Source organism: Cygnus atratus, chromosome 2 (genome assembly GCF_013377495.2).
Source record: "Cygnus atratus isolate AKBS03 ecotype Queensland, Australia chromosome 2, CAtr_DNAZoo_HiC_assembly, whole genome shotgun sequence".
Classification (NCBI taxonomy): Eukaryota; Metazoa; Chordata; class Aves; order Anseriformes; family Anatidae; genus Cygnus; species Cygnus atratus.
In genome coordinates, this window is record NC_066363.1 from 15,018,308 (window position 1) to 15,042,212 (window position 23,905).

The 23,905-nt window shown below is 40.3% G+C and overlaps 1 long non-coding RNA gene across 1 annotated transcript in view; it reads left to right on the forward strand.

Annotated features, from left to right (window-relative positions):
• Positions 1 to 15,445: 15,445 nt before the first annotated feature.
• The window catches only part of LOC118247508 (uncharacterized), a 40,616-nt gene continuing 32,156 nt past the window's right edge, over positions 15,446 to 23,905 (forward strand). The window contains exon 1 of the long non-coding RNA XR_004778462.2: positions 15,446 to 15,570. This is a non-coding gene — a long non-coding RNA (uncharacterized LOC118247508). The remainder of the gene's footprint in view (positions 15,571 to 23,905) is intronic.

The window sequence follows — 23,905 nt, forward strand, 5'->3', positions numbered from 1 at the left end:
TGGAGCCTCCGAAGTGGTGCGAGCACTGGGACACGGTGTGCTAGCTTCAGAACCAGCCCCCATGAGGAACAGATGCATCCTCTGTTCCTTGGGGAGCCCAAGGGGAACAGTACCCCTAACAACAAAGCCCTTGAAAACCTGAGAGCAATGCCATGTTTTCTGCTTTCTTCCTTTTCCCTACCTTAAGTTGGCAGTCCAGAAGGGGGTACTGGGACAGGATAGGTGTAGCAAGGGCTGAGCTAAAATGCTTGATTCCCAACATACATCTACTCTAACAGAAAGCAAACTACCCTGTCCAAGGCGGTAAGGTACAGAAGCATAAACCTAGCTAAAAACAAAGTACTGAAGGTAAACAAAGGAACATGTCCATGTGCTTCAGTGGGCTGGGGCCCAATCTCTCCGAACACACAAACACACACACACACGCATGCACACACATCCATATCATTGTTTTAGCCAGTAATATTTGATTTCTGAACTCTTTTTTGGTTCTTCCCTCACCTTTTCTCTCTTTCCCTTCTTGTACTCCATCAGGTCTGAGGACAAGACATTAGGGGGTGGCTGTAGGGAATGTTTGTAGCTGTGATATCTAAATTAGCCTCACCAAGCATGGAAGGGATGGGTGGATGTCCATATGCTGGCATGAAGCAGGCACATAAAGACATGAAAGTAACAACATTTTATTTGCTCTCCAGCAATGAGAGAATGCCCTGCCAAAAGGGTGCCAGGTCAGGATAGCAGTACTGGCAAGTGACCATTGCAACTATATTTTCTGTGTAAGAAAGGGAGAAGATTCAGAATAAATTACTACTGCAGGTGAAAGCACAGGCAAATGTATGACAAAGATTTTAATATTGCATTATAGTCCTTATACAAATTCTTTTAAGATAAAAGCGTTGGAAATCTGTTTCTGATGGGATGCTGAAAGATTTGTAGATAAAGAAACAATTAGGAAGGAAATTGGAAATCTGGAGATCTGAACCTATCTTTTAGTAGAATGCTTTAAAGTCATTCAGGTGTTCACAACTATTTAAATCCTTCACTTGTTTTATGTGTCTCAAACAAAGCAATGAAGCAGCACTATCATAAAGAGGCCGGCCCTGCTCCAGCTGAAATTCGTCTAACATAGACGAAACAAAACAAAACCCCCAGAAGCCCAACAAAGCCATTTCATGTGCAACATTATATCTACTGAATGAGAAGAAATGTAGGCATGCATCAGAGTAAAGTACTCTTAAAAGCTCATTTAGATGGTATGTTTTTTACCTAAAGGGGAAACTACTGTATATGCAAAACTCAGATGAATATTTACAACATCCAGGAATAGGTACTGGGGGGGGGGGGGGGGGGGAACATGCCGCAAATGTAATCATCTTCCGAATGGTCCAAAAACAAATTGTTCTAGCTGCTGTTGCTGAGCAACAGTCCCACGGTGGGATTCAGCCTGAGCAAATGTGTGGTGGGAGAGTCCAACCTACCCGGAGTGAGAAATCAGAGCACAGGGGGAGCTGGCGGAGAGGCCTGGCGTGGCTGAGCTCCTCTTCCCACAGTTGTGACCCCCCTAAGTACATATTTTAGCCATTCTCCTGACCTTTCACTGCCTCCCCGCTCTCATATCTGGCTAAAAATAAATAGTGAAGCCAGACCGGCACTGGAGAGCAATGGGACTCAGGCTGTTGTTGGAGCGGGCCAGTTTGTATCTAGGACATTTTCTGTGAAGTAGAGCATTAGCACTTCTTCTGAGGTGTTCAAAGGCTATGAAACTCTGGGGAGGAAGAGGGGAAAGCAAATACCAAGTCTACCAGACAATTCATGGGATTTAAAAGCAGTGCCCCTCTGTGACTTGAGCTCTGAAGACCACATGTGTTCTCATTAGGTGGTAACACAGTAAAATCCACTGTCTAAAGGGACAATAATCCACTCTATTTTGAAATAAAAATTCCGGAATGCTTAATCATCTGACACAGTGTGATGTCAGTTTTCATTCACTTCCTTCAGTGGGTTATTCTTTATAAACAATTTAGAGACAGAAAGGAAAAGGAAACCACAAAAAATGCATGTTCAAATAATGATAATCAACTGAAGTAAAATTTCTGAAGTGAAAAACAAAAAACACCAAACCAAACCAAACCAAACCACCATACACACAGACAGAGACACAGACATACACACACACAAAAAGGTGATTTGTGGCTGATGGGACAACTTGACAGAATTCAGTGTACTGAGGTGTGGAAAATGGTACATTGAAATAAAGATATTTCAAGTGTGTGGATGGCAGAACTGGTAATTTAGTACCTAGCTGATTTTGCTGTGATTGTTCATAATGCAGTGCTGACAGTCCTCTGGGTGGAGGAGTAAATCGGGGCTTGCCCTGGGTTTTTTAATCAATACGTTTTATAACAGTGTTTATTTTAGCTATTTTTCTTAAAAAGGAAGTTTAAGATTATTATTTTTCTAGGTAGCATTGCCACTGTGCCATGGCATTTGTAGTGTGAAACTTAAACTCTGCCTAGGTTTCCTTTTTTTCCCTAAAAAATTATTATACTATTTGAAACACTAACTTTAGACTGAGGTAGGAACAGACAGGTTGACCCTTCACAGAGAAAGGCTTACAAGTAAGGAGGGAAGTATAGCAGTAATATGAACTACTTCAGCCCCAAAATGTCATATGAAAGGTGGTTCCCAGTAACTGTTCCTAGTACGAAGCCCACGCAAAGTGTCTGCATCCCAAACTGCAGAGCCATTCTGACTGTTTGTGTGACAGCATCAAAATCATCACAGCTGGATCTCACCTCCATACTGGACCAAAACAGAGCACTCAGTGTGAACAATCATAACCTTTCACATGCCAAAAATCAAGATCTCATTCATGCTGGGGGGCAGGAAAAAATCAAAAGCCAGAGAGAGTAACCCCTGTGATTCTACTTCCTTGATTCAAGAGGAAAACTTCCTTTTAACAATATTGGAGAATAAAGTTTTCCTGCTTGTTAGACTGAATACCAAGCTGCTGCTATCGGGGTAGCAGTTTAATAGAGTTCCTTGCACATACAACTGGCCAGGCGGGAAATCGCAGAAGAACACAGAGGAAATTCTCACAATATATTTCCCCCCTATTATTTCTCAACCTATTTTGAAATTAGGAAATCATATGGAAGCAGCAGGAGGATTCCTAGCCTTGCGCTATTTCCTTCCCCTGTGATCATGAAGTTTTATTGCTGCATGAGCCCTGCTGCCTACCATTTCAGAGAAGCTCAGCAAGAGGTAAGGTTTTTCTAGTGTGGGTGGTCATGTCCATATATTCAGCGGAAGCAACAGGGCTTTTCAGTTTGAAAAAAGGCAGCTCAAGATGAAGTATGGAAGAATAATTTTCGAAGAGAAAATAATGAAGAGCTAACAAAAGCTCCCAGGGAATTCATTCTTTTATTTTTTTTTTCCTCTTCAGTAATTACTGTTGAAGAGGCTGGCACTGAAATGACATCATTAAGTCAAGTTATCTCACTTGTACACTTGTGGGAAAAATTGGATGAAATGAAGGGAAATTTCCCCAGGACTCAGCCTGTTGCATTGGAAAGCTCTGCTGCTGCTGAAAAATGTACAAAAAGACATCTTGCTTGGTGATGCAGAAGGGCGACCAAGCTGGTGAGGGGTCTGGAGAACAAGTCTTACGAGGAGCGGCTGAGGGAGCTGGGCTTGTTCAGCCTGGAAAAGAGGAGGCTCAGGGGCGACCTTATCGCTCTCTACAGTTACCTTAAAGGAAGCTGTAGTGAGGTGGGGGTTGGTCTGTTCTCCCACGTGCCTGGTGACAGGACGAGGGGGAATGGGCGAAAGTTGCGACAGGGGAGTTTTAGGTTGGATGTTAGGAAGTACTTCTTTACCGAAAGGGTTATTAAGCATTGGAACGGGCTGCCCAGGGAGGTGGTGGAGTCGCCATCCCTGGAGATTTTTAAAAGACGTTTAGATGTACAGCTTAGTGATATGGTTTAGTGGAGTACTTAGTGTTAGGTCGGAGGTTGGACTCGATGATCTTGAGGTCTCTTCCAACCTAGAAATCTGTGTCTGTGTCTGTGTCTGTGTCTGTGATGCAGGCTAACATATGGCCTATAATACATTTCAAAAGTTGGGGAGATAGATATGAAGTTTTTAATATTTTAGTATTATTTGTATGTGTGGCTACTCACGTTCTTATTCACCTTTATGAGTACATTAACATTATCTGTGTCAGATCATGTTGTTCATTTTTCAGAAGGCGTGTACAAACGAGTTTCCTGGAAGGCAATTTCATCAAAACCACCCCTTAGACATTGCTTTTCAGTAAATGGCACATAATATTTCTAGGAAAAATATGTTGATTATTGAATGTCAGTAATGTACTGCTCATGAATGAGCAACAAAGGAATACTGGCACAGTGGGTGTTGAAGAAGGAAGATCTTTCAAGAACATCATATGATTGGAGAAAGATTTTTTTTCCCAGCAAATTAGTGATTAAAATCAATTTATTCAGTTCAGCTGATATTCCTTAGTCTCTCCCATAGCTATACCAAAGAAAGGCATAACGGCAGAATCCTGTTCTTTTGTTCCTTATAGTATCTTAAATCTCCACAAGCAGTTCAGAGATACATGTTAGAGCATACAGAATACTGTTGGCATACAATCTCCACTCTGCACCTGTACATAACCTCTCTGAAGACCATAAGGGAAAGAGTACCTCCAAATATGCTACTACACTTGACTTTTTTTTTTTTCCTGAAGCTTGTTAATGAAAAATTCAACGAGCAAAAGAAGAAAACATTTCCATTATCACATATCTGTGCATCTATTTGCTTGCTCACTATAGCAATGGGAAGTTGCTGCAAGCAGAGATATATTTTAAAAAGACAACTATTACCTAGTCTAAATTATGATATTGGTCATCCAAGTTTTCAAAACACATGAAAAATAATGCAGAAAAAGCCTGGAGCTTCCAGTTTCATCAGGAAATGTGGTTAATTTTGGAAGGACAAATCTTGGAAATAATGGTATGGAATAGAAGCTCTTTTCTAACAGAGCAACATTTTTATTTCAAAAATTATGCCAGTAACTTCATAACCAAAGGCACATTTGTCTCTCCTGAGCACCTGGATGCCACAAGCTTTTATTTTAGTTTTGGTCTTCACTTCCTTCCCTCATGCTGATTTTCAGCCTGCTGTGGGAGACAAGTGATGTTGCAGTGTTCTTGAAAGCAGAAAGAATCAGCTCTTCTGATTTGAATTTACAAAGCAAAATGTTCTCCTTTTCAAGCTCCGCTCCGTGCTTCGTGTACCTTCATATGGTTATAACCGTATTAATTTATTTTCTACACTTTCCCTTATCTCTTCTCTCTTTGGGGTTGCCACATCTCTTGCTCAGACAGGCACAAGAAGGAAGAACTCATCATTGCATTTAGATAGCATTAGAGGAAATATCTAGTCATATCTATAGCTCAGTGTCATACAGATCTTCATGATTCATGAGATCCTCATTGCTGTGCCTCCATGGCCAGGTAGGGAAGCAGCTCTAAAGCTCTAGTTATGATTTGTCCTGTTACTCAGAGTAATTGGCTGCTAAGAGAGGAGCCTAAATTGCTCCTTTTTGCAAGTGAAATATCTCACACAAGACCCCTGCCCCCACTCTAAGCCCTCCAAAGGAGGATACTGTCGCTCTTTTCTAGCACACTGCAATTTAGCTACTCCTCTAAATAAGATATTATGTTGAGATTTCCCCATTTTGGTTTTAAGCCACCTTTTCCCCATCTCCAGAGATGTCAGATCAGGAGAGGGCAAAGCCAGAGCAGCCTGCACCCTCGGTAAATTTTTGCTGGGAGAAAATATCACCAGGCAGCATTTTTGGAGGTACAGCTCAGAGCACGAGGCAGCTGCTGTCCTGGTTTCAGCATTTCAAGAGCTCCCACATGGCACAGCTACCTTACCGCCCTTACCCTCTGCAGCGCAGCACCATTAACCAGGCACAGCGGAGGAGTGAGCCCACGTACATGGGATGCATACAAACTGCTTATTGTCTTTCTGTCAGAAGCATCACCAAATAGTCTCACTTTCCCCAAACAAAAGCAGATATGGATTGCAGAGCTGGCAAGGAAAACAAACAAGAACCCTGTTTAAGCGAAAACACTGCCAGATGCCATGAGTAACACAGAACTAGCACCAGGCAGATATTGGGTAAGAGTAACAATAGTTTTAATATGGGGTTTCTTACCTCTGTCTGGTTATGAGAACAGTTAAGCTAAAAATGCTCCCCCCCCCCTTTTTTTTTTTTAATGGAGAAATGCATACTCTCTGCTGAGTACCTCAGTGTAATGACTCTTTGCATTCTGTCAACTTAATGCAGTAACCTAAATATCACTGAGCGGGTTGGGGTCTGGGCCAGTCTTAATGAGATAATATCTCATAAGGGATTGATCCCACATACATTTAAGGGGGCTCACAGCTAGTTGTTTTGCAATATGCTGCAGAATCTGCATGGCAGTAAAAGAAACAGAGAATCAGTAAGACGTGTGAAGAAATGCAGAATACAGAGTCTTAGTCCCCAAGACATTTCATGCTCTGTGGATCGCAGACTCTTGTACTGGGCTTATGCAGTCATTTATTTTTTTTGTCTGCCAAGCATGGGTGACATCATTTGACAGTCAGTATGCTTACTTATCGGTTTTCACAAAGTAATGCTTTTGCACATTTTTCTTCATTATAAGCTCTGAACAAGTGAGGTGCAGCGTTCCACTTAAACAGCTTTTGCATGCAAACAGCAGCATCACAAAGCCAGGTTGTAGGAGAAAATACAATAAGAAATAACATTTTAAAAGCAGTACTGCAGGAGCAGGGCAAAAATATATTTCCTTAAGTGATATTTATCCTTTTCAAATAGTTCACTTTGTGCTGTGACAGGAATGAAATGTATTCCATGGTACAAAATTGTTTCCTGGGAATGAAAAAGTGATTGACATCTACGTTTGAATTACTGTGAATATGTGGAAAAAATGGGATTTTACACATTGACAAAGCCAATCAGAGGTTTGAAAAGCATGTTTATATTGGGAGAATTTTAGCTCAGAACAACCTAGTTTTTAAAAGCAACACCGTCTTCATGCAACAGGCTCTAGTCAAGAATAAAGCGCCATTCAGCAAGAAGGAGCTGATTTAACAGCTCAGTTATTGATGACACTGAGTCAGGAGTCTGTGGATTTAAAGGCTTCTTTTGCTTCGTCACTGGAAGTAGGGAATCAAGCATAATAAAGAAGCCAAAGATTTCTGAGAAACATGCACTGGAAATGATGCATTTCCGAATAAGACGAAATTTCTGTAAGACAAATGATAGATCAGGTACTGAAACCCTTCCTCAGCTATAACTCATCTCCTAGCCAGGCCAGTACTGCTTCAATCCAGTCGAGCTTCCACTGACAAAATAAAAACTGCTATCTGTCCCACACCCATCCAGTCCTGGCACCACCAGGAGTGTGTGCATCCCACCAGTGCTGGGCACTCACCATCTTTGAGAGTATTTGCTAAACTGCAGTTTTTGCATCCTCACATATGTCGGGTTGGCAAGTACTTGCTGTCCTGCGTGAAGCTGCTCCAGCAGGTGAAGGTGCAACAGCCTGAACACTCACTGTGAGCAGAAGCACAGCCTTCATGTGGAAAAGGCTCCAGATCTGTTCACTCGCCCATGCATTTAACTAACACCACTGCAGTGGAAGCAGCATGTGGGTAAGTAGAATAAAATAACTGAATAGAGTGCTGCCTCTAGTTTTCTCAAATAGAAATTGAAAATACATTTTGTAAAGGATGAAAGAAACTCTGCTCTCCAATAGAAACATCCAAAGGACAAAGAGGAGCTCATATTGGCAGGGCATTGTTTGGCCACAAGATCAGCCTTTTGCATTCACAGCACTTGGGCTAAATTATGTATTCCTATTGCCTGTATTGTCTGCACACTACCAAACAAATTATTTTATTCTTCCTCTCTCCAGAAATAAAGGCCACAAGCCTTCATAGTTCTGAGAGAAATTTTTCCCCCCTTTAGACTTTTACTGGGCCATTCCTAATAAACCTTTTTACACAACTACTTTACCTTCCAACCGTTACAGTACTGTACAATTTTTCAAGAATAAAGTGACCATTAGGAGGCATTAGCCAAGAAGTGAGAACCCTAATTACTTCTTCAAGTAAGCAATAAATGAAAGCGGCTGAGTTTCCGGAGGGTCAGCACCTCTGTAGTCATTTTCAATACACCTTTGCTACCCTTACCTACTTTTATACTAGATGAAGTGGAGCGCTAAATGTAAGGCACTTAGTAGCATTAGTCCTACTGTTTTGTTTTCTTCCTTAAGGAAGAACTTGATCTACCCCACAGCCTCACACTCACTCTATGAAGAAGCATTGAGGGTGTTGACTTCTTACTGTAAAATATCTTTCACACGTGCAGTAAAACTTGGATGTCCATATGGCCTCCAAATGGTCCATGTCCAATTGGGAAACAATGGGGATCTGTTCTTTCTTAGATAAAAGAGTATCAAAGACTGTCTGACTTGTAGAGATAGGTCTGGTTTCTTTTACTTTTAAGTGTATGCAGTTTTCTGGCTCAGTAGGAGACTAGCTGGATGCTGCTTTTTTCAGGTTAAACAATGTTGTCCTTCCTTCAGTATGACTTGATTTGTTGTACCACTGTCTGTTATGTGTCAGTTTTGGAGAGGAAGACAGTGTTCCCCAGAGAGCAGGTGCAGCTTTGCTCCCCACAGACCCTCCACAACCAGAGGGAAGTTCAGAACTCTCTAGCATAAAGTACTCTTGGCTGCTCTATTGCCAATATATATATTTCCTCCTTGTATGGGTTGCTTTGTCACCTAGCCATTGTTTTAGTTTATATATATAAATATAGATATATTTTTATACATTATATATTAGTTTATATATATATATGTGTGCTTGTTTTTTTGTTATTTTTGTTTTTCAAATGCCTCTGTATTCATGTACAAGATGTGGGTGGTATTTTTCCCTTCTTCTCCACATAAATATGTTCTATCCTGATTACAGCAAGCCTTTTGGGAATATTATAGGATTAGGAGCTCCTGAGAAGTGACAGTTAAGTACCTATCATTGGGAATAAGTGAATCAGACCAATTTTCTTTCATTTTTACTTTCAGCCAAATGATTTTTTAGGACAAGGCTTTTTAATTGGATGTCTCGGCACTGAGATAAACACAAATTTTGTTTCTCTGCATAAAGAGAATATATCACAGAGAAGATGGTAGAGTGCAGTAATACTGTCCATTACATGGATATATCTTTCTAGCTCACACTGATTCTCTGCATCTGCCAGGGGTTTTAACACAAAGGAAAGCATATTAGCCTCAGAGGCAATCCAGTCAGGAGCATATATTCCCTAATTAGCACTTTGATGTAGTTTTGTCCAGGTAACCATACGTAGCTTTAATCATAGCAAGCCATTGTCTATGATGGTCAGTAAATCCCTAGTCGTCTTTTCATCTTAGGGTCTGATATCTCAAAGATAAATGCCTAAAAATACTTTCTTTTTATACCTGCTTACTAGCAGGTGCATTATGGGAGGCTCACCTTGATCCCTAAGATGCAGAAATTGCTTGGAACAAGGACCCAATAATAATGTAAAACCTTCTCCCAAATGTATCTATTTATCTGATCTTTTCTGGCTTGCCAGCAAGTTTGCTGACAGAAAAAGTGAAATTTTATTTAGAGAGAGTGCTTGTAGACCAGACCCCAACTTCTGAATGTCTGTCAGAAGCAAAAATGTTATAAATTCATCATACATTAATCATATATACCCACCAGGGAATTTTCTGTTTCTGGCCTTATCTGTCATAAAGAAATTCACATAAGCCAAATTATTCCATTTATTTTAATATTAGAAAAAAACAAATTCAGTTTTTGACTCCATGGTTTGTGATGCAGTCAGGCTGACTCAGAAGATGTTGGGAAGGAACAAGCTGGGTCTGTCCCTGAGCTTTACCAGGACTCCCAGCTGCTCACGTCACATGGTGTAGGGCACCATACCATAGGGTTTCCAAGACCTCATTCTAAGCCCACAGCAAGGCTTGATTTCATGAGGCTGGTTACAATGACTAGTACAGACATCTGTACTGCAGGACCAATCTGTTGGCTCGGATGAGAATTATTGTGGCTTGGGAAAGCAACATTGATTGTGAAGTGTCTGCTAAGGGCTTTGATGCAAAGAAGAAATGCTGGGTGATAGTGCAAGGTTGAATATTGTTAGCACGAATCTGTTCAGACAGAAACATGGTCAATGGTTTGCTTTTCACAGTTCAGTTAGCATTTATTTCAAGGTTGAGAGGAAAACACTATGGAAATTTCCAACCCACTCAGACACTGTGGACTTGGGAAATTCTTTTAAGACCAAAAATCTCACAAACTATGTAGTAGGATCTTTCTCTTTAGAAGCAGCGAGCAAGAAAGTGTGCATTACATCAGGCCAGCAAATCAAATGACATGGGATTAATGGAGCAGCAGCTTTGGAGGCAGTTGGCAACAGACTTCAAGAGTCTGCTGGATGTGGTGTGTGTCAGGGGTGGCCAAGAAGGTCCCGTTCAGAGGCAGCAATTACCCAGAGCGGATGGAAGAGCAGAGAAATGCTGTGAAAGGGTGGTGGGAAGAGAAGACGCAGGCTGGGCCTGGGCTAGGAGGTGAGGGACATGGCTGCTCCTGTGGCTGGGGAGGGCTGGGGAGGGGAGAGCTGTCAGCAGCCCAGGGAGGAAGGTTTGAGACAACTTACTGGCTGTGACAAATGGGTAGCAAGCACAGATCACATGGAGAAAAAGAAAGAGGAGTGCTGGCGGTGGCCGGGTCAGCCATTTCCTGAAGCAGCTGCAAGCAGCCACCCCGGACTAGGTACGGTAGAGCAGCCAGCAAAAGTGGACGAGTGAGCTAATTAGCAGCTGTTGGAAGGAAAAAGAATGGCAGAAAAGCCATGCTTCATGTGGAATCCAATCCAGTGTTCGCAATGATCCCTATTCATCTCTGCAGCCTCCCATTCAGCCCCACAGACAGTGAGGAGAACAGCAGGTATGGGAGTCATGTCAGTGTGTGGCCTCCTGTATGGGCTACCACTGTACCCGTATATTGGTCCTGCTCTGTCAATACAACTCAAACTCCTTCTTAAAATTCTGTATGCTCCTAGTCCCGGTCGTTGCCCTTGGTCTGCTACATGATTCACCCGCTGTGCAAAGAACCCCGCCCCGGCCCCTCTAAGGCCTGCCCTTCGCTGAAGTCCATGCCTCCCTGCCCTCACTGTTGTCACTGGCTCCAAGAACCTGGTATCATTTCTCCTCTTTTCCCCTTAGGACTGTGTGTACTGCAGCAAGGCCTCCTTTTAATCTTCTATCCTCAGTAATACAAACCTGGATTTCATCTCCAGTCCCTGGATAATCAAGATATTTCAACAGCTGTCAGTTTCTGGCAGAAGCCTATTCTACCATTTTTTTTCAACAACATGTTTTTCATAGCTGGTTAGAAATATGCAATATTTTGTCACAAAACCAGCCTCATTTGCAGGATTTGAATGATTTTTTTTTCCTGCTTTACAGTTACCTTTCTCTATATTACAGTTTAGAGATTTTTTTCCCACTTTCTTGCTGCTCTTCAGCACTTTTGCTAACGATGTTAGAGTTTTATCCACCACTAACCCCATATACTGCACTTCCTTAATGTCTCATAATGCATGACTATTGAGTGGATTTTTTTTTTTTTTTTTTGTTCCCAGACTCATTACCTTACATACTTTGAAACCTATAAACTACTTATCTGTCTGTGGCTCCTAGACTGTATATTCTGAATTTTGCTGCCCTCCTTCTTTGCTTTGACTGCCCCTTCACTTTATAACATCAGTGAATGTAATCCATTTACTGCATCTTCTTTCTTCCAGGTCACTGATATAGAAAGTGAAGAAAATTGATCCTCATACTAATCCCTGTGACTCTCTTTTAGTCACATCCTTACATGTTAAACTTTTAACATTCACAGATACATCTTAAAAAATACTCATGCTACTTTGTAGCTTATTAAATTTAGATATCCAGAGAAGGCAAATATAGAGAAATAGTATAGGAAGATGGGACATTACCTGGTAGCCATCAGACTTTTCTATTGTACCAGAGTCAAACAGGGGTCTCCAGCCCTCTCACACCTCCATGTGCCTCTCTAGCCAAGGGCAAGCTGGCTGTGGGGAGAAGAGGCTGATATGTATCCTGCTCTGGGCTTATATCTCCTTGGTGAGTCTCACTGTGAATGGCCTGATGAGAGACTCCCTCCTTTTTAATGTTCTTGATCATGTTTTGAAGTTTCTGGAGGTTTAAAGCTGTCTTCTCATCCCCATCTCTGATGTGAGAGAGAAGTCTTTGTAGTTTCTAACAGAAAGCTGTCATCAGCAGGTGTTAAAAGGGGATTTCTTTTGCATACCTGTAGTCAGACGTAGAACACAAAGAACCTGATCTTTTTTCTACATAAAAATATAGTTAAACAGAATGTATAGCTTCCTGTTATCAGATATTTTTTATTATCCAACCTAAAAAAAATCCCATCAGTGGATTGTTAAGCACAAGCTTGCTTTTGTGAATCCATGCTGACTTTTTGTAATTAAATCATAATTTCCCCCTTGCCTGACCCTGACTAGCATTTAAATTTCTTCCTACTGCTGCAATTAGACAAGCAATGCAGGTCTCTTGCTTCAGAGGGTTTTCAGTCACGTTTCCAGAGGAGAAAGGCAGCCTATCATCTAGTGCAGTGGGCTGAGACTCTGGAGACCTGGCTCTAAACCCAGGCTCAGACAGGTTTCCTGCATGAATTTAGACAACGGACCTGACCTACCATATGTTCTAGTACCACATTTCTGAGCAGAGATAATAGTTTCCTATCTTTCGGGAATCTTGTGCAGATAACTGTAGGGCACTGAGATTCATGAAAAAATAAGTATTAAATGATTGTCACGACAATATAGAGTTTCTTTATCAAATGGTCTTGGTTGAAGATGGAACTCCTCAAAGGTTGTAGGCATCTAACTATGGATTAGACATCTAAGCAAATACTTTTGAGGCATTGGATCCAAGTTTACATCATCAGACTGGTTTTAGCAGGGGGTCCAGCCTCTTTAAACAGAGCTGGCAAAATAACTGCTGACACTGCTGTAGCTCCACTGTAAATGAAGATGTCTTTGTAGAGACTTGTCTCTGCGGTCGCACAGTCTGAGCTGAGCAGGGGCTGCTGGCAGGCACTGTGCTCCACTGGGGTGCGGTTCCCATGTTGTCTTGGCACTGGCTCCTGCTCCCTTTCTCCCGGCCTCCTGAGGAGGAGGACAGAGCAAGTGCCTTTCTCTTTAAAGCTGAGGACCCGCTCAATCTCCTTGGCTGGTTTTCAGAAAGATGTACAATACTGGAGTAACAGGAAGGCTTTAGCTGTAGAAAAATAAAGTAAAAAAAAAAAAAAAAGACTTCATGCCTGCTATTGTATCACATTCATTCACCCAGTCACCCCACAGCTAACATTCCTCTGGCAGGACACCCTGTCTCCAGCTTCTTACCAAAAAAAAAAAAAAAAAAAAAAAAAAAAAAGATTCCTTCACTAGCAGTACATAACATTATTAGGTCTATTTTACAGATGGCCTGGCTTAATAGAAGTAAAATTGTGTCTTTCTTAGGATACCTGAAAGTGCTCTGTGCTGAGAATCCTGGATTTTGTCTCTTTTCTTCAACTCTAAATTTCATTTACAACCAGGAATGAATTTGTCAGGCATGGACAAGAGAGACCGTATCTTTCTCTTGAGCATTGGCTAGTATTGTATGTATTTCTGATTGCATAGTGGGGGAGCAGCTGCAAACTCCTCATCCTCATCCCATATCTCAGATGTGTTCAGCCCTGCACAGTATTCAAGAAGTTTCCCTTTTTTTTTTGTTGTTCGATTTTGATTTTAATATCAAGTTGTAACCTGCAAATCTGCTCCAAAGAGACCAGGGTTTTTGCTAAACACGCAAAGGTCATTCATCAGACAAATAGGTTAGGAAATGGTTTGGGTGCTTAAGAACAAAGAATTAGTCTGGCTACCAAGACAGACATTTTGAATGAGAACAATTTACTATGGAGGGCTGTGCCTTGAGGAAGGGGATAATGATAAGTGTTAGGATCAATTTTGTTCACTTTCTGTACCAACGAAGAAATAAAGAGGCAGTAAGTGGATTCATTTGCTGTTCAATTGTGAAGTGGAAGTCAGGACAAACGAGGAGGGCAAGGAAGTACAGACTGAAATGATGAGGAGCTGGAGGAAGAAAAGCAACTTAAAAAATTCCATCTAATGTAAGCTTTTTAGCAGGAAACAAAAATAAACACAAAGGAGATATGCTATGCACTCAAAAGTCATAAATGATGAAATGGGTGCATACAGTGAACTTGGATACACAGGTGCTGCCATTATGGATGTATGTTATAAATCTGCAGGGCACTAAAGTGATTACTCTTTCCCCCATGTCTCTGAATGCCATATTTTTCCAGCATGCTGGATCCCATCTGGCCTCAAAGTTCTGTCATTCTTCAGACATTTCAATTTCTTGATTACCTGTCAGGTTATGACCCTCAATTGTTTTTCTTTTTAATATCTCTTCCTCCCCACTTGGGAGATGTCCATGTGTTTCTGACATCTGCCACCCATCCCCCTCTGTAAGCCCTATGACAAAGCACTAATTAATGTATTTATTTCAACAGCGTCCTTACCTCCTTTCAAGAAAAGACTCAGACTTTCTCTCAGAGCACCCATTCCAATCTGACTTCTTATATTTGTGCTCTTCCATAGCTTACCTTAACTGTCTCCATGTTTTTCATTGGGAAAGAATGGCCTTTGAATCCAGAGGGATTTGTCTTCAAGGTCATAGCTGAAGGTGTTATGCAGAAACTACTTCCATTACATTACATCAATGGATAAGCTTATTTTCAGTTCTGCCAGGACTGGTTCAGCCACAGCCATATCCCATTCCTTGATCTTTCTCTGAGATTCTGAATAATATCAGTCCCACTCATTCTAGATAGAAAGGCACCCACGATTATTTTGAAAAGTAAACATTCTGATGTTAGTGGAAGAATCCAACAGCAAATTTTAAGTCTGGATCCTGATTTCCATCTTCCTTTTCACATTCTTCTCATTTTAATGGTTTAATAGTATGAGAAACATATGAGGAAAATCTTGGCCTAAGTAAATATACAGACAGTGTGAAATTTTGATCTGGATGTGCATTCTATTCCTTCATCCCTTCTGATGACAAATGATTGCTCAGAACCTAGGGTTTAATTTGCATTGCCCCCACTGTTTCTGTGTTATTTTCTGTGACCACAGCCACCCTAAGTACCTTTATTTATTTATTTGTTTGTTTGTTTGTTTTTTGTAGAATCCAAAGCTCAAGCTGAACTTCTGCTGCTGCTTGGGCAAGGACTTTCAGTGGAATTCAAAACAGCCAGAAGCTGAGTGAGGACTTATCAATGACAATCAACAGAAAGGGCAAGGGGAAGATGGTAGGACTCTGGTGTTTAGTAGCCAAGTTCTCAACTTCCCAACTAAATGAACCTTTCTCTCACCAAAATAATCATTCTTCCTCCTTTTTTCCCCCCTCTGGTTTAGCTGGGTCTTAATTTCATCTTAATTTTGACAGATGCCATCAACTATCAATGCCTCTGTATTTTGTGGACAATTTGTTTTTTTTTCCAGTGTGAGCTATCAGTGGGATCACTCCTTTTTAGGATCTAGCTGGGGAATGCTTGATGGTAGACCTTTAATGAGTTTAAGTTTGGTCTAAGTGCCAGCCTGCTTTTGATGGCCAAGGTGGAAGAGGCTTTGAACACCGACAAAACCTTTGTCTCTAAGGGAACTTAATTTGCACAAGTGTAAGTGCGTAATTCATTTTGAGAATCCAATTTTTGGACTTAGGTGCCTTAGTTCCATTGAAATCACCCTTTGGGTACTTAGGTAATTTGGGGGGATTTGGGATGAATAGTTGTTTTATTTGTACAGCTGAAGTGCTAGTGCTGCCTAATACTATGAAGATTAGCATATAGAATATACAAGCAGTAATACATCTTTCACTGTACTTATTCCCACCTCTTCCACTGCAATGGTATTTTTCTTAATTCTTATTAATGACACTTCATCATTAATACATAAAATTATATTCTATATAAAATTGTTTGAATCTCTTCATAATTAAGGCTGTTAAAGCAGCAGATGAAAGTGGAAGAGAGATGTCCGCTTTGTAGGAAATTAAATAATTTTCTTCATTTGTAAATGACCACAGTACTCATAGTGGTAACGTCTATATTAAAGTATTAGCATTACAAGCAAGAGCAGGTTACAGTGCTCTGGAAGTGAACTTGGATTGCAGTGTGGTCATACCTGAAATGAGAGTTAGTTTTGGACAAAATTATGCCCTCAGAGGTTTACAAGTTCCTCTCTAAAAGTCTCTCCATACAGAGATTAAATCCATACATTGAAACGATGCTGCAGTTTATAGTGTTCAGGAATTGGAGGGCTTTGGAAGAGATATATCAAGTTACATCATTCAATCTACATTTTATTTGATAGTCAGGCAGTATTACAAGAAAACAGGGCTGATAAGCAGTTGTTTGATGAGCAGTAGGCTTCAGACTGCATGCCTTAAGTGGGGATAATTTGGAAATACTGATATTTCTTTTGGCTGTGGCCTATAATAATGAAGTGTACAGGATACTGCTTTAGTTATCTCATTATCTTACAACCCCAAGCAACCTTCTGACATATTATATTGATTAAAGCAGGAGAAAGTTGGGCATTTCTGCATAATTTATGCAAACTCAAACCAACAATTAGAACAGCTAATTAGATATTGGTATCTGATTTTATAATAATCTGGGAACTAAGATAACAGAAACAATACACACAAGTCTTGTTTGGTAATAAGGAGTTTGGTTTCTCTAGCCTAGCCGTGATCATTAATTTTGCTGTGTTTTGATTTAGCGTTTGTGTTAATATATTCCAGTATGTCTGAGGATATGAAAGTAACACCTGGTGTGCTCTGTGCAAATGTTTCTCTGCTTCAGGAGAAAAGCCAAAGGGGACATGCAGCTAAACCTAGAGCATCATTATAAACAGTCTGGTGGGGATAAATGCCCATACTTTCTAAGGAAAAAAAAAAAAAACAATGAAAATGTGTGGCTTTGTTTATATATCTGTATATAGGTAAAGAGAGTGTAGGGGGTAGTGCAGAAGGAGCATTTATGCTGAGAAGTTTATTTGGTGTCTATTTGAACAATACATGGGGTTCTACACGCAGGTTTTTGTTTACAGCTATATTCAGTCTATGTTTGCAATTTGTTAGTGAAGGCAGTAAGCCCAATTAAAAGAAAAACCCTCTGTGCTCAGAGTTTTAATTTTGCTGATATTCCAAGACTGTCAAGATTTGAACATTCTGCCTAGATTTAAGCATGCCAGCATCAAGCTTTGCTATGCTAGAATGAAAATAAAGACACTGCACTGCCTTTTATTTCCTTAGATTCAAAACTGTCTTTTCTCTCTCTGTGAACAATGCTCATCTCCTTATGCAGAACTGAGATCTGGTAACTCACATAGTTAGCTTATTACACACCAAAAAAAGGCTCCAAGAATAACAGGCAGGGCTACTGACCCCGAGACACAAAAGCAGAACATTGTTCACACCAAGCCAAGCTGCTAGATTGCTGGAGAAATGTAGCATAAACTCAGTCAACTTTAGCAAAGACAGAAGTATCTACTTTTTAATTTCAGTACATAAATACATCAATGTCCTTTGAAGATAGCTTTTATTCTATTATGCCTTTTCAAGAAAGGTTGGTAGCTGAATCAGACCCTTTATCAGATGGCATTTCCCACTGGTACAATACCTACAGATGAAAACAAAATTAATCTGGCCCTATCGTTCACTTTATTAAATTCATCTTTAAAATGGGAAAGTGAGCCTACCTTTATGTGACAGAAAGCCAGGAAGATTTGTGCAGACTTCCCATATATCTTGCACTTAATAGGTAAAAGCATCTTCTTTCCTATGTCCACCCACCCCATGAACATGTGCTTCCCACTCTTTTCTACTTACATTCATTATTAAGCATCCTTGTAAGCATTTCTAGCATTATTAACACATGGAAAACAGAACCTATTGCATTCAGTGTATCTCTATATATATGCATCTTCAGCACAATAGGATGTGGCAGATCTTCAGCAGGGATTTTCTAGCCCATGAGGTGAATGCAGTGGTCGGTGGAGCTGACAGGCTACCTACACCAGCTAATTTACACACTGCTAAATGCCTTTTGGGAAGCTGTACTGGAAGAAAATGAAAACCTTACTCTCTAACAAGTCTTTCTGCAAGACAGTATAAGAAAATTATTACATGCACCATGAGTCCATGAAACCTCAAATCTCAGTTTTGGATTATTCAGACCTAGGCTTTTGACTGATGCCCACTTCTGTATAAAAGCTGAAAACCTAAGAAGATTTTGACCTATGGCAATAATACCTTCTGCTTCTTGAATAGCAGCTATTCAAAATGGATTCTAGGATAGTCCTGTCTTATGACTTGGTCCCATAGCCCAGGCCGTCAATTTGAAAGGGCCCCTTTGCCAATGAATAACGTATATACCTACCTATACAGTGCAAAGCTACTTGAAAAGAAAGAATGTGAAAATGACTACAAAAATTCGGGTTAAATGTCTGTCTAGGTCAGTCAGCATGTCACCAACAATGGCAAATGGCTTATGGCCAGTAGGGATGAAAATGTCAGTCAAAGGTGAGTATATGGTGACATTTTATATAGCGTTCCACTTTTCATCAATCTGCAGGTCAGGGCACTCCTGAACCAAAGGAGGTTTCTTCCTTTTGGGTGGACCTTGATGCTGCTTGCTAAGCACTTTTCTAAAAACTTCTTTAAGCCCAGAAATATCCACTATCAACAACAGCCTACGGGTATGTGTTCCATTGTTTTAACTATGCTTTATAAAAGTTGTCTGATCTCACTGTGCTTATGCAAGATTGAGTCCCTTTGCACACACATTGTAAGTCACATTTTTGATTTTCTGCAAATGTGAGGAGTGCAAAGAGCTCCATTTAGTCTTAAGAAACCCTGGCTAATGATCTGGGTTGGTGAAGAATTCACAGCCAATGTTGTTGCTGCAGAAGACCTTTTGAAAAACAAAACCCCCAAGGGTTAAAAGAAAGCAACTTTATGGGGATATTCAGCTGATCACCAGCCAGCTTACATTTACAGATGGTTAACAGGGCTCCAAATTCACATGATGCAAGAGCAGAAAGGTCTCTTTGGGCCTCTCTCTTTCCCTGTATCTACCACCTAGGCAGGACTTTATAAGGTTCAGAGGATAGGGGAACAGGAAAACTTACTCAAAGCCATCATGGACACCTTTTTGGAGAGCGGTAAAGGAGAGGTAGCTGCTCCTGCACCATCTCCAAATGCCAGTCAGCACCACAGGAACGTGCCTGGGGAGAGTGCCATAACTACAGAGACAACTCACTCATTTCCCCAAGGACATTTCTAGCCTGTTCTGCCTCTGCAAAGGCTGGGACAATAAATGCTGCATAACCCCTGAGGAAATGCAGTAGTGGCATTTGGGAAGGTTGTGGTTGCTTTCCACAACCACAACTTCCAGTGTCTGAATTTCAGCTGTTGACTCAGTGCCCGAGTTTTTCTACAAGATGAAGTGAGGCTGATTTCAACTTTTGGGTTCGATAGATGGTGTTCAAGGTGCCCCATACAGGCTCGTAAAATGGTGGAACACATTGTGGATCATCCCCGTCTATGTACATGAGATGTTACATTTTGGACTACATTCAGTGCCTTGAGGCTAAGGGGAAGGAAAGAGTTATGACAGGCTTACTCAGGCTTGGAGTGGTCTGTGTGCAGTCAGCTGTGTCCTCAGTTATGTGAGACTGGTTGCTGTGAATGTACTGCATTTTCAGGCATGTCAAAATTTGTGAAAAAATGACTTTTTGTGAATGTTTGTGGAGGAGCTTATTTGATGTGATCGAGTACGATATTTTCATTCCACTAAAATGTGTGTACTTTTATATTTTGCAGTATTTGATCAGTGTTGGAAACAGCCAATTGAGCCACCAATTAGGTTTATTTTAAAAAGTGCAACCAAAATCATAAAGCCAAACAAGGCGGAATTACAAGCAAACCAGACGGTTTCTCTCTTCTGCTAAGGAGCTTTGCAGCAAGCTGTTTTACTGTACCTATTCTTCCTCATAACTGTATCCTTTTTCTCCAGGGGATCATTTTAAGCTTTAGAAATCACCGAAGTCATCCTAAAGCCATTTTTCCTGAAGGCAATATTTAAATGGAAAAGAATCCTCTTCTCTTGATTTAGAGTGTGTAAAATGCTATCCTGATCCTACCAGCCTGAAACCTGCAGCCCTCATTCTTTCCCAAAACTCTTGCATCTGCAAAGAGACCCACTGAATGCAGAAATGCAGTACATGAGCTTAGCAGCATGCCCATGTGTTTTCCATTATAAGAAGGGGCCTAAGAAGCCATTTTCCTTGCACTTTCCAGAGGAACCTCCCTTTTAGTAAAGAGTACTTAATCTGTTGGGATGAAAATTACAACCAACTGAAAATCCACCCAGAATCTTGAGACAATCCCAAACTGAGCATTTTCAGACACTGAATCTTTCCAGTTGCTTTAAAAGTATATATATATATATATTTCCATCTGTGATGGCTTTCCCTGTCTCCTGGTTTCTTCCCATAAAAAAAAATTCAGGATTGCCAGCATACCACAAGTGATCCTGTGCTTCAAATATTTCCTGCCTGTTGGGAAGTAGTAAACATGATGAGAGAGAAAAATTGTCCCTGAGAGATTTTCAACCTAATTTTGAGGACTTAGGATATCTGATTGTCCTGGGAACTCTGTGCTTGCAGTTCCCATTAACTTCAGTAACAGGTGCCTGAATATTTCTAATGCCTATGGGTTCACATATTTGTAGGTGGATGCAGATAAGTTTTGGATAAGCATATAGCAATTCTCAGGCTAAACAAAGCAGAACTCATTGCCTCTTGCAGTTCACCTATTGCTACTTGTTGTTAGACATAAAATAAGCAGGTGATGAGAATGTACCAAGCTGATCCAAGAGAAAAACAGAGGATGGTGTTCACTTCCAAATGCATAATGACCTCTGTGTAGGACATGGTTTGCTATTTGTAAACACTCTTAGCGTATGCACTGCAATTTCTTCACTCAGTTTCTTAAAGTTTGGGAGAAAAAAAAAAAGGGGGGGGGAATGAAGGTCATTGACCTTATCCTCTGTTTTCATAGATTTGTTTGCTTAATCCAAGCCACTTTTCTCATTCCCTCACCTCTTTTTTGGTTCTTGTAGGGAAGGTATCCCTATCCCACAATAAACTTGCTGTGATTCAGAAGACAGGAAGCCCACAAGTATCAAAAAGTACATGACTCACTCTTCCAAGGAGACCTCTTGCTACTAACGTAGTGCAGTGGTTTTAAAACAGCTCTAGTAGAGTAGGATGGTAGCACAAGTTTTCTCTAAAAGTTCATTTTCTCCTTTGCTGGTGGCAAATAAATAAATAAATAAATAAATCATACTTACTTTGCATCTGATGGCTTCCACTGAGCAAATAGTTGTGAAATGACAAATCAGCATGTCTTAGCCCTGCACAGCAAGGGTATGCACATATGTGTCACTTCCCCAGTGCCCTCAGATCAGGGAAAGCCATCCCCAAAGCTGGCTGCAGGCTCACCCGCAGATGCAGCCTGTGAGTTGCACACCCATGTCAGGGAAATGGTGTTTAGCAGCAGCTGCAGTGCAGCAGACACTCAAACTGAGATGACTATATTTAACTTAAGGAGTTGTCAGCGAGAGTCTGTCTGAGTAGGATGAGTGCAGCCTTTTTTTTTCCCCTTTTTCTCCAGTAGAGAAGAACATGTGATGCTCATGTCCATCTCCTCTTTGACTTGCTGGGTTGCAGCCTTTGGCATGCCAGGATGAAAAGTGCATGTCCTTAATATTTCTGGGAGAAAAACATGACAGATTCTTTCCTACTGAGAATTAAAATTGCAGATTCAAGATTTGATTCATAAAGTGAGCATTACAACCCTGTCTATATACCCAGATTAATCCAAGGGGACCCTGGTCATGTAGCAACCATTTATTTCTGGCATGTTAAATGATCTGAGAAGTACTTTTTTACTTTTTTTTTTTTTTTCAGTTGAGTTTGGTTCCTTGCTATTTAGTCAGTTGTTTTCCTTTTATCACTGAAGAAAGTCTTCAGAAGGGTTGTTGTAGAAAAAATGCCTGATAACAATACTGGAGCTGATAAAGGGAGGTAGCCTGAGAAGCTGGTTTTGATAGATGCAAAGCTAATATTCAAGTACTTTTTATTAAACAAAACAAATAAACAAACAAACAAAAAGCCCTGCAACATGCCTGAGTATTGGATATGTAAGAATCAAATTTTTACTCTTTATTTTGATTCTTTTTATCTCTCGTGATTTTGTTTCTTTTTTACCTCCTTAAAAGTGTTGATACACATTAATGATATATTAATGCAAAACTGGATAGGGCAATCAGAATGATAAAACAGGGTAATGACAATGAGATAAAATGCTTCGAAAAGAGACATTATTTTAATATTTGTGGTTTTGATCTGGATCTAGTCTAGTGTCTCACCGGATTCCTTTTTTATCTGTTCATTTCCTGAGTCTCCTTCCCACTTCATTAAGACATCCTTTAATTTGCATTAAGCAACTAGAATCAGGCACTAAGAATCATATAATAAAGGTGTCTTAAGAGTTGGGCAGTTCATGTACTTGCTCATACGTCTTACATTGCCAATTTTCTCTGAACTCTATGAGATAATGGTGAGATATTACTTAGTTTAAAATAAATAGGAAATCATAACATGGGCCATGCTTCTGTGACTCTGAAAGACATTGAAGAGGTTTTTCTGCTTTTCTGATATAAAAGTGTTCTTTTGATTTGTTAGATTTTCTTGCCCTTTAACTTCAGACGTATCTTGAATGTCAAGCTTGATTTTTTCATGTTTTAGTCATGTGCATTCATTTAGTGAGCTCAAATAATTTTCCTGCCTTTCTGGTTAAATTATGCCTTTTTAAAAGGTGTCCTTTAGACAAATAGCAGTCTTAGTTAACAAGAACCAAAATTTACAGACAGACTAGTACTTTTTTTTCCTCCGAAATCTGATTGCCATGCTCCTGATTTTCTTTTGAGTTGAATTTTTATAAATTTTTGAGAGGAAGTGTAGATACTGATAGTATATACAAGCTTATTTATTTATTTATTTATTTATTTATTTGATATGTACTGATTAGTGGATGGACTACAAGTTGAAATCAATTATTCCTACAGCAGCTTTGGAACACTAGTTATCCAGTGGCTAGATCTGTTGCAGATACTCTGTTCTACATTTCAAAGCACAAGTGTTGTAATTCCCCTCAGTGAAGGATTGAGGAAAGTGAGTGAACTAAATTTGTCCATTTGATGCAAGGTGCAAAATAGCTATGGGATATATAATTAAGAGTAAGCTGGAAATTAATGTTTTAATGTGCCAGAAATATCCTGATTTCATTTTACTATGCTGAAAACAAGTAATAGCTGTGACTGTGACCTTACCAACAACAGTAAGAATCTAGTAATGGGGAATCCTTGTTGAAGAAGGATCCCTGCATGATCCCTGGATGATGCACATCTGCTGAACCTCCCGCAGACGTGGCCCTGCTGGCTGGACCACTGCAGCAATTTGTCTCCATTAACAGTAGATGAGTAGATGAGAAATAACAGTGGTATAACATGT